Source organism: Gorilla gorilla, chromosome 19 (genome assembly GCF_029281585.2).
Source record: "Gorilla gorilla gorilla isolate KB3781 chromosome 19, NHGRI_mGorGor1-v2.1_pri, whole genome shotgun sequence".
Lineage (NCBI taxonomy): Eukaryota > Metazoa > Chordata > Mammalia > Primates > Hominidae > Gorilla > Gorilla gorilla.
Window position 1 is genome coordinate 36698703 of NC_073243.2, and position 10806 is coordinate 36709508.

At 40.5% G+C, this 10806-nt stretch overlaps 1 pseudogene; it reads left to right on the forward strand.

Annotated features, from left to right (window-relative positions):
• The first annotated feature begins 9140 nt into the window (after window positions 1-9140).
• Window positions 9141-9621, forward strand: LOC101142989 (large ribosomal subunit protein uL15-like; annotated as a pseudogene).
• Window positions 9622-10806: the final 1185 nt, after the last annotated feature.

The following is a 10806-nucleotide window of genomic DNA, read 5'->3' on the forward strand; positions in this document are numbered from 1 at the left end:
ATGCTCAGATGGATTCACTGATGACGTCTACCAAATATTTAAGGAAGAAATTATACTAATTCCTTACAGATGAACTAAATAAAAGATATCCCATATTAATGTACCGGAAGACCCAATATTGTCAAGATGTCAGTTCTTCCCAACTTAATCTGTATGTTCAATGCAATCCCAATCAAAATTCTAGCAAGTTATTTTGCAGATATCAACAAACTCATTTTAAGGCTTATACAGAGATGCAAAAGACCCAGAATAGCCAACACAATATTGAAAGAGATGAACAAAGGTGAAGGACTGACACTACCTGACTTCGAACCTTACTACGAAGTTATAATAAAGTTAGTATGGTGTTGGCAGAAGGATAGACAAGTAGATCAAATGGAACAGAATAGAGAGCTCAGAAATAGACTCACATAAATATAGTGTACTGATCTCTGGCAAATGAGAAAAGGCAACAGAATAGAGCAAAGACAGTCTCTTCGACAAATGGTGCGGAAACAGCTGGACATCCACATGCAAAAACATTAATCTAGACATCAACCTTACATTCTTTACAAAATTAACTAAAAATGATCCTAGATCTAAATATAAAACACAAAACTATATAAACTTACAGGAGAAAATCGAGATAACCTTGGGTATGGCAGTGACTTCTTAGATGCAACATCAATGGCATGATCCATGAAAGAAATAATTGATAAGCTGGATTTCATTAAAATTAATAACTTCTGCTCTATGAAAGAAAATGTCAAGAGAAGGAGAAAACAAAGCACAGACTGGGACAAAATTTTCCAAAAGACACCTCTGATAATGTACTCTTATCCAAAATACACGAAGAACTCAACAATATGAAAACAAACAACCCAATTTTAAAAATGGGCCAACGACCTTAACATACACCTCATCAAAGAAGATATGTAGATGGAAAATAAGCATATAAAAAGATGCTCCACATCATCTGTCAAAGGGGAAATGCAAATTAAAACAATGAGATACCACTAAATATCTATTAGAATGGCCAAAATCCAGAACACTGATAACACCATACACTGGCAAGGATGTGGAGCAACAGGAACTCTTACTCGTTGCTACAATGCTGGTGGGAGTGCAACATGGTACAGCCACGTTAGAAGACAGTTTGGCAGTTTCCTACAAAATTAAAAATACTCTTACCATATGATCCAGCATTGTATTCCTTGGTATCTACCCAAAGAAGCTGAAAATGTATATCCATGTGAAAATTGCACATGGATGTTTATAGCAGCTTTATTCACAAATGCTGAAACCTGGAAGCAACCAAGATGTCCTGCAGCATGTGAATGAATCAACTGTGGTATATCCAGACAATGGAGTATTATTCAGTGCTAAAAAGAAATGAGCTATCAAGCCATGAAAAGACATGGAAGAATCTTAGATGTATATTACTAAGTGAAAGAAGCCAACCTGAAAAGGCTACATACTGTGTGTTCCCAACTAAATGACATTTTGGAAAAGGCAAAACTATGGAGACATGAAAAAGATCAGTGGTTTCCAGGGGCTAGTGGGGAGGAAGGGACAAATAGGTGGAGCACAGAGGATTTTTAGGGAAGCGAAACTATAGTTGGCCCTTTAACAATGAGGGATTGACATACGTGGATATTCTTTTCAACAATATGCATAGATTGAAAATACAGTATTTGAGGGAAGCAAAGCCTGAGTATATGGACTGCCAACTTTTCATATATGTGGGTTCTGCAGGGCTGACTGTGGGATGGGAGTAAGTGTGGATTTGGTTATATGCAGGCAGTCCTGGAATCAATCCCCCACGTATACCAAGAGACGACTGTACACTGTATGATACTATAATGGTGGAACACATCATACATTTGTCCAAATCCACAGAATATGCAACTCCAAGAGTGAACCCAAGATAAACTATGAACTTTGGGTGACTATGATATGCCAATATTGGTTCATCAGTTGCAATAAATGTACCATTGTGTGGGGAATGTTGATAATAGGAGAGGCTGTGCAAGTGTGGGGTCGGGAGTATATGAAAAGTCTCTGTACCTTCCTTTTAATATTGCTGTAAACCTAAAACTGCTCTAAGAAAATCAAGTCATATATATTTTGTTCCATATCTGAAATGAAAAGTGTACTGGATAAGATTCACTGATTAGATACTGCAGAAGAAAAGATCTGTAAACTTGATGATATAGCAAAAGAAACTACCTAAAATGAAACACAGAGAGACAAAAAGACAGAAAACATTGAATAGAGCCCCAGTAAACTGTGTGAAAATAGCAAGCTTTCTAACATACATGTAATGGCAGGGGCAGGGTGTGTGGAGTACAGAAAAATATTTGAGAAAAGAATGGCTTTTTTTAAAGTCCCCAATTTGATTCAAACTATGAATACACAGATCCAAAAATCTCAATTGCAAGTAGAAGAAACATTAAGAAAATCACAAATGGCCAAAAATCAATAATAAAGAGAAAATCACAAAAGCAGCCAGATGGGGGAAATTTACGTTTAGAAACTGAAGACAAAAATTAAAGTAGACCTTGGTTGGGCACGATGACTCACACCTGTAATCCCAGTACTTTGGGAGGCCAAGGTGGGCAGATCACGAGGTCAGGAGTTCAAGAGCAGCCAGTTCAAGACCAGCCTGGTCAACATGGTGAAACCCTGTCTCTACTAAAAATACAAAAAAAAAAAAAAAAAAATTAGCCGGTTGTGGTGGCACACGCCTGTAATCCCAGCTACTAGGGAGGCTGAGGCAGGACAATTGCTTCAACCCGGGAGGCAGAGGTTGCAGTGAGCCAAGAACATGCCACTGCACTCCAGCCTGGATGACAAAGTAAGACTCTGTCTCAGGAAAACAAACAAACAAACAAAACTAAGTAGACCTCAGTAGAAACTATACAATTCATAAGACACTGAAGTGATACCTTCAAAATAACCCAGATAGTAGCCATAGTACCCAACAGGTAGTTTTTCAGTCCACATCCCCCTCCCTCCCCGCTCTAGTAGTCCCCAGCATCTATTGTTTCCATTTTTATGTCCATGTGTACTCAATGTTAAGCTCCCAGTTATAAGTGAGAACATGCAATATTTGGTTTTCTGTCCCTGTGTTAATTCACTTAGGGTAATCGCCTCCAGCTGCATCCATGTTGCTGCAAAGGACATAGTTTTGTTCTTTTTTTGTGACTGTGTAGTATTCCCTGGTGTTTATGCACCTCGTTTTCTTTATCCATTCTACTGTTGATGGGCACCTAGGTTGGTTCCATGTCTTTGCTATTGTGAATAGCATGCATGTGTTTTTTTTGTAGAATGATTTCTTTTCCTTTGGGCATATACTCAGTAATGAGATTGCTGGGTCAAATGGTAGTTCTAAGTCCTTTGAGAAATCTCCAAACTGCTTTCCGCGGTGGCTGCACTAATTTACGTTCCCACCAACAGTGTATGAGTGTTCCCTTTTCTCCACAGCCTTGCCAGCATCTGTTATTTTCTGACTTTTTAATAATGGCCATTCTGACTGGCGTGAGATGGTATCTCGTTGTGGTTTTGATTTTCATTTCTCTGATGATTAGTGACGATGATCATTTTTTCATATGTTTGTTGGCTGCTCGTATAGCTTTTTCAAACAACCAAAAGCAGAGAGAATTCATTGCCAGCAGGCCTACAATACAAAACAATGTTAAAGGAAGGTCTTCAAGAGGAAGCAAATTGATACCAAATGGAAATTTGGATTTACACTTAACGATGAAGAATGCTGGCCAAGCGTGGTGGCTCATGTCTGTAATCCCAGAACTTTGGGAGGCTGAGGAGGAATGAAGAATGCTGAAAATTATAAATATGTAGGTAATTATAGAAGACATTTTTTCTTATTTTAAATTTTATTTTGAATATAATTATTTAAATTTTAAAAAGATGTATTGCAGGGTTTAAAATACCTGTAAAGTAAAATTTATGACAATAATAAGATTCAAAAAAATAAGTCAGGATATAGGCAATTTGTATAACACTCTCAACTGATTTGACTAATTAGCAACTATAGAACATTCCACCCAGCAACAGAATACACATTCTTTTTAAGTGAACATAAAACATTCACCAAGGTAGAACATATTCTGAGCCATAAAACAAGTCTTAATACATAAAAAAGATCAAAATTATACAAAGCATATTATCTGACCACAACACAATTAAACTTAAAACCAGTAACAGAAAGATATCTGGAAAAACCCCAAACACTTGGAAATTAAACAATCATACTTCTAAATAACCCATAAGCCAAGGAAGAAAATCACAAGAGAAATTAGGAAATACTTTGAACAGAACAAAAGTGAAAACCCCACATAACAGCATTTGTGGGATGCAGCTATAGCAGTGATTTAAGATAATTTTTAGCATTAAATGCTGCTTTTAGAAAACAAAAAGGGTCAAAAATTAGTGTTCTAAGTTTCCACCTTAAGAAACTAGAAAAAGAAGGGCAAATTAAACCCAAAGTAAGCAGAAGAAAGGAAATAAGATCAGAAATCAATGGAATAGAAAATGGACAAAGAATAGGGAAAATCAGTCAAACTAAAAGTTGGTTCTTTGTAAAGATCAGGAAAGAGGCACTTGCAAGAAGGTGTTGAGGGATAGGTTTTATTAAAGTAGAGTTTCTCAGGCTTAGTTGTACATTAGAATCACCTGGGGAACATTTAAAACTCCTGACGCTGGGGCTGTGTACTTTTGACCAATTAAGTCAGAATCTCCAGGCATTAGCACATGTTAAAGCTTTCCAGGTGATTGTAATGTGCAGCTGAGTTTGAGAACCACCGTTGAGAGATCAGGCAAGGCCCAATCTCTTCACAGTGGAACACCACCCCTCACCCAACTACCCACTTGTCAGGATCTAACTTAGGCTAGTCAGAGGCTCCAGAGTCAAATCCTCTCATCTCCTGCATGGATTTTTATATGCCTGGCTGCTGGTGTTGCGAGGGTGCAGTAGGAGAAGAAGGATGAAATCTCTTCATTTGGTATGTAGACTTTCACCTAATTTCAATAGGGTGTCTCAGGCCTGGCTTGGATTCCCAAGTCTTCTCTGATTTGGTTTCTCCACAGAGTAAACCTCCAGTCTCCTGTCAGGATTGGAGAAAGGGCATCATCTGCAGTGTAGGTCAAGAAGGGAATCTGGGAGCCTTGCTGCTCCCATTTATTTAAGCTGCCTTGTTTGCAGCCCTTCTCTGCACCCCTGCTTTCCGAGTCCCAGGTTCTGCCATGTTCGGCAGAGTGAGTTACCTTCTTGCTGCCTTCTCCTACTGCAGGCTTGGGGTTCTGTTTCCCTTGGTTTGATAAATCAGTCAATGCACGTTCTTCTCTTTCCAGCTCCCAATATTTTTTTCTGTTGATTTTTTTCTCAGTTGTCTCCATTTCCAATCCCTTAGAACTTGTGGTTTGCCTTCTTTCCCCCTTTACTATCACTTTAGTGGGATTTCATGAGACAGTGGAGATAAAAGTGTCTAATCTACCACATTTAACCAGAAATTTTCCAGAGCCTTTTTAAAAAATCAGAGTACTTAATAATGATGTTAAAAGAGAAACATTTGACAAATTACATTTAGTAGAGTTTAATTGGGCAAAAAATGAATCAGGCAGTTCTCAGCACCAAAACAGGTACAGAGAAACTGGGGCTCCCATGGAGTTTAATACTCTGTTCGAATAATACTTATGAACAGAAACAGAAATGCGATGTACAGAAAATGGAAGTGAGGTACAGAAACAACTGGACGGGTTACAGTCCAGTGCTTGCCTTATTTGAACATGAGCAGGTGGCTGCCTGCTACTGACTGAAGCATGGCTGCTGTGATTGGCTGAGACTCAGCTATCTGTTAGAAAAGCATACTCCTAAGCTGGGTTTTCAGTTTATTTACATACTAAGTTTGGTTGCAGTTATTATGTAAGGACTCAAGTATGTCAGTATGGTGGCTTTTCTCAGGCCAAATTTATTTTAACAATGGTAATCACTTTTAACTCAGTTACCTTCGCAGGAATGCAGAATGAGAGCTGTGTTGGTCTCTGGGATATAAGTATGATCACAGCAGATGATAATGGTTTTCCTGCTCCTATTTCACAATCTTAAGTCTCTAAATAAAATGAAATTGGATTGCAGAACTCCAAATCTAGTACTTTTAGAACTGATTGCAAAGATGGTAGTATTTTGTTAGTAAGAGTTAAACCTGCCTCATTAATACTCGTGTGTTTTGTTCTCCCATAATGCTTCTAGTGGTAGCAATCCTACTATGTTGTATTGACCAGAAAAAAAAAGAATATGTAACTTTTTGTCTTCTCATTAGGAAGTCATAGTAGACATGTCGTTTCCTGGATATCAGAAGCGTGTCTGTACTGGTTTACTCTCCATACTCTTCCCTTGGGTTTTTAACCCTACATTTGAACCAAGGGAAAAGATGCTGGCCATTGCAGCCATGGTCTTCACACCGCAAAGCTACAGCAAAGCAGTGGATTAAGCACCTACCCAGGATGGAGACCACCTGGGTTCTAGCCTGGGCGTTGTCACTCTGTAACCTGATGACCCTGGGCAAGACAGGCCCCCTCTCTGGCCTTCTGGGTTTTGTAGAATAAAGGGGTGATTTGGCTAACTTCTCTGGATCTTTCTAGCTTGACAAACACTGTCTATACGAATTCTTACTGAAAATAAATGTCCCCAGAAGGATGTAGAGACATAATCTGCTTTTATGGAGAAATGACTCAGAAGGGCTGGGCCTCGCTCTACCTTCACCACCTCTTTCACTGGAAGTACCTGAGGGCAGTGATCACTTCCGGCATTTCAATTCTTATATAGAATTGGCCCAAATATTGCTCCCTCTTCTCAGGTAACCCAGGCTGGGGCTAAAAGCATGTCTTTGTGCTTTTATGCCAGGTTCCAATCCCTGTCAGTTATGGTTTGTGGGTTGTTTTATTTCAAACAAAACAAATATAATGATTATATTTGGGCTTGAGGTCATTTGGGGGTTCTGAGATACTCCCCACTCATAACCAAGGCAAGGTCTGGAGCTAGAGGAAATAAACAGCCTTATAGACAAATCACATGAAGCTGTATAGATGAGCTGGAACCTGCCTGGTCCAGTTGGTTGTAATACACCAGGCATGCACTGTATGAAACAGGCCACTTGCAGGGTGTTATGTTGAATTATGTCCCCCAAAAAAGCAATCTTGAAATCCTAACCCCCAGTACCTCAGCCTGTGACCTTATTTGGAAATAGGCTAATTCGATGTAATTAATTATGATGAGGTCCTGCTGGAGTAGTGTGGACCTTTAATCCATTATGACTGGTGTCTTTATAAGAAGATGTTGAGAAAATACAAGAGGAGACTCTGTGAAGATGGAAGTGGAGACTGGAGTGATGCGGCTGCAAGCCAAGGAATACCAAGGACTGCTCGCCACCACCAGAAGCTAGGAAGAGGCAGGGGAGGAGTCTATCCAGAGTCTCAGAGGGAGCATGGCTGTGTGAACACCTTGATTTTTGAGACTTTTAGCCTCCAGAGCTGTGACAGAAAGTGTCCCTGTTGTCTTCAACTATCCAGTTTGGGTGGCTTACTTTATTATGGCAGCCATGAGAAACTAATACATAGCTAAGGTCAAGTCGCCTTTGGCCATCACTAGCTATCATCTAATTAAAAAGGCATCAAACAAATGTTTAAACCTGGTAAGCTTTGAATATAATCAAATGATCATCAATATTTAAACCCTCAAGGTAGCCAGTGAGTGAAATGGAAAACTTTACACTTTCCAAGATGAATGCCTGCCATCGACCCATCTATATTTAAAACATTGGACTTTGCTTCTTGGGCCTTATTGACCTTCTGTCAACAAATGATTAAGTATTTATCAAGTGCCAAGAACTGTGCTAGGTGCTGGGGATACAGATATCAATAGGGAAGAATGTGCACCCCATTCCCTCCCAGAGTTCACATTCTTGTAAGAAACACAGACATTAAATATACTATTTGAAATAATAAATTGAAAGATTCCATCCATGGAAAGGACCACAGTAGACAAGTTCAAGATGCCATGTCAGCATGTAATGGGAAATCTGACTGGCAGTGTGAATGTTAACCCCTGCTTTCCAGAAAGCCTCACTAAACCAGCCTGATTTGTAGTCTTTGCTCAAATACTCCCACCATGGCTGATGTCAAGCTCTCCTGCCACCACAGCAGGGTTAGCTAGCACAAGATGCACACACAGTAGCAGGCCACTCTGTTCTATTTCCACCACACATTCCATTCTATTTCCATTGTGACCTCAGGAGCACAAATGTAAAATATAATAAAATAATTAGAACATGAAAAGTTTTAAGTGTTTCTCGCATTTGTTTTTATTATAACTTAATTGTAAATGTATACCACTTAATTTATAATAATGGCGGTGTTTAACAATCAGCTCGCAAAATTCTACCTTTCGCAAGCTGGGAATAAGTTTGGAGCAGAGGGTTAAGGAAGGCTTTCCTGTGGAAGTGACACTTAAAATGATGAATGAATTAGAATTAGCAAAGTACAGAAGAGGGGAGGATGACCATTCCAGGCAGGAACCGTGGCAAGTGAGGTCTTGGGATTTAAGACAGCCTGTTACACTTGAGAAACCGAAGGCAAAGAAGGTGAGGAAAAATATGGAAAAATGAGGCCAAAAGAAGGACAGGGACCAAATCACGCATAGCCTTGTAGTCCATAGAGAGGATTTTGAACTTTATCTTAAATACAATGGGAAACTATTGAAGGTGTTAAGCAAGGGAGTCACGATCAGATTGAGGTATTTGAAATATCCTTATGCTCTGTGCGTGGAATAAAACACTCAAGAATGGATGTAAGACACATAGAGCACAAGCACCAGAAGAAAAAGTAGATGAATTGGCCTTCAACAAAGTGAAAAACTTTTATACATTGTTGGGGTTCAGAAACCGATACCCCAAAGTATGGCGCTTTGACATGCTGAACTGAGCAAGAAGCCTCAAGGTCCCTCTGACCCTCCCCCTGCCTCTTGCCTCTCAATCTTTTATCTCTCCCTAAGCTCAGGATGAAGTTCTCTAAGTTCTCAAATCTGCCTAAAGTCTGGACTCACCAAAGAAGAAAGCAATTGCTCTTTCGTCCGGGCCACCAACATGCCATCCAGACTGAGGAAGACCCGGAAACTTCAGGGCCACGTGATCCACAGCCATGACCCTATAAGGGAAGCACCAGAAGCACCCTGGAGGCCACGGTAATGCTGGTGGCACGCATCACCACAGGATCAGCTTCAACAAATACCACCCAGGCTACTTTGGGAAAGTTGGTATGAGGCATTACCACTTAAAGAGGAACCAGAGCTTCTGCCCAACTGTCAACCTTGACAAACTGTGGACTTTGGTCAGTGAGCAGACATGGGCGAATGCTGCTGAAAACAAGACTGGGGCTGCTCCCATCACTGATGTGGCGCTATTGGGCTACTACAAAGTTCTGGGAAAGGGAAAGCTCCCAAAGCAACCTGTCATCATGAAGGCCAAATTCTTCAGCAGAAGAGCTGAGGAGAAGATTAAGGGAGTCACAGGGGATCTGTGTCCTGGTGGCTTGAAGCCACATGGAGGGAGGTTCATTAAATGCTAACTACTTTTTTTTAAAAAAAAAAAAAAAAGAAAAGAAAAAAAAAAAAAGAAAGCAATTACCTCTGGTCCCTTCCTTGGGTTTTCATTAACTGAACTCATATTGCAGAATGACTGAAATCTGTTAACACACCTGGACAGACTTTTGTCAAGAACCATCGTCGGCTCTGTGGGTTCAACAGACTTTGTCCTTCAAACAGACTTTGTTCTTCAAGCCCCCTGAATTCCCCTAAAAATCATTTACTATCCCTGCTAAAATTATCCACAATGCTTTGTCTCCCTTCCCCCACTAAGAAGGGAATGTAACTATCTGTGCTCCATTGTGGGGTTGGGTAATCATTTTATGGTTTTTTCCCACACAGGCTAGTAAGTTTGCATATCATTTTCCCCTATTAATCTGCCTTTTTTCAGGTGATTTTTCAGCAGAACTTCAGAGGGCAAAGGGGAAGTTTTCCCTTGGCCCCTGTAGCATCAAAGGATACTACCAAGAGACTGAAAAGACAATTCACAGAATGGAGAAAATATTCACCAAATCACACATCTGATAAGGGCCTAGTATCCAGAATATATAAAGGATGCTTACAACTAAAAACCAAACAATTCCATTTTAAATGTGCAGGTGGAGGCTGGACGCAGTGGCTCACACCTGTAATCCTCAGCCTTGGGAGGCTGAGGTGGTTGGATCACTTGAGGTCAGGAGTTCAAGACCAGCCTGGCCAACATGGTAAAACCCCATCTCTACTAAAAATACAAAAATTAGCCAGGCATGGTGGCACACGCCTGTAATCACAGCTACTTGGGAGGCTGAGGCAGGAGAATTGCTTGAACCCAGGAGGTGGAGGTTGCAGTGAGCCAAGATCATGCCACTGCACTCCAGCCTGGGTGACAGAGTGAGATGCCATTTTAAAAAAAATAAATAAAATGTGCAGCTGAGTGTGGTGGCTCATACCTGCAATCCCAGCATTTTGGGAGGCTGAGGCAAGAGGATTATTGAGGCCAGGAGTTCAAGACAGGCCTAGGCAACAGAGTTAGACACTGTCTCTACAAAAAATTTAAAAATTAGCTGGGCATGGTGGCATTCACTTGTAGCCCTACCTACGTGGGAGACTGAGGCAGGAGGATCGCTCAAGCCCAGGAGGTTGAGGCTGCAGTGAGCTATGATCACACCACTACACTCCAGCCTGGGTGA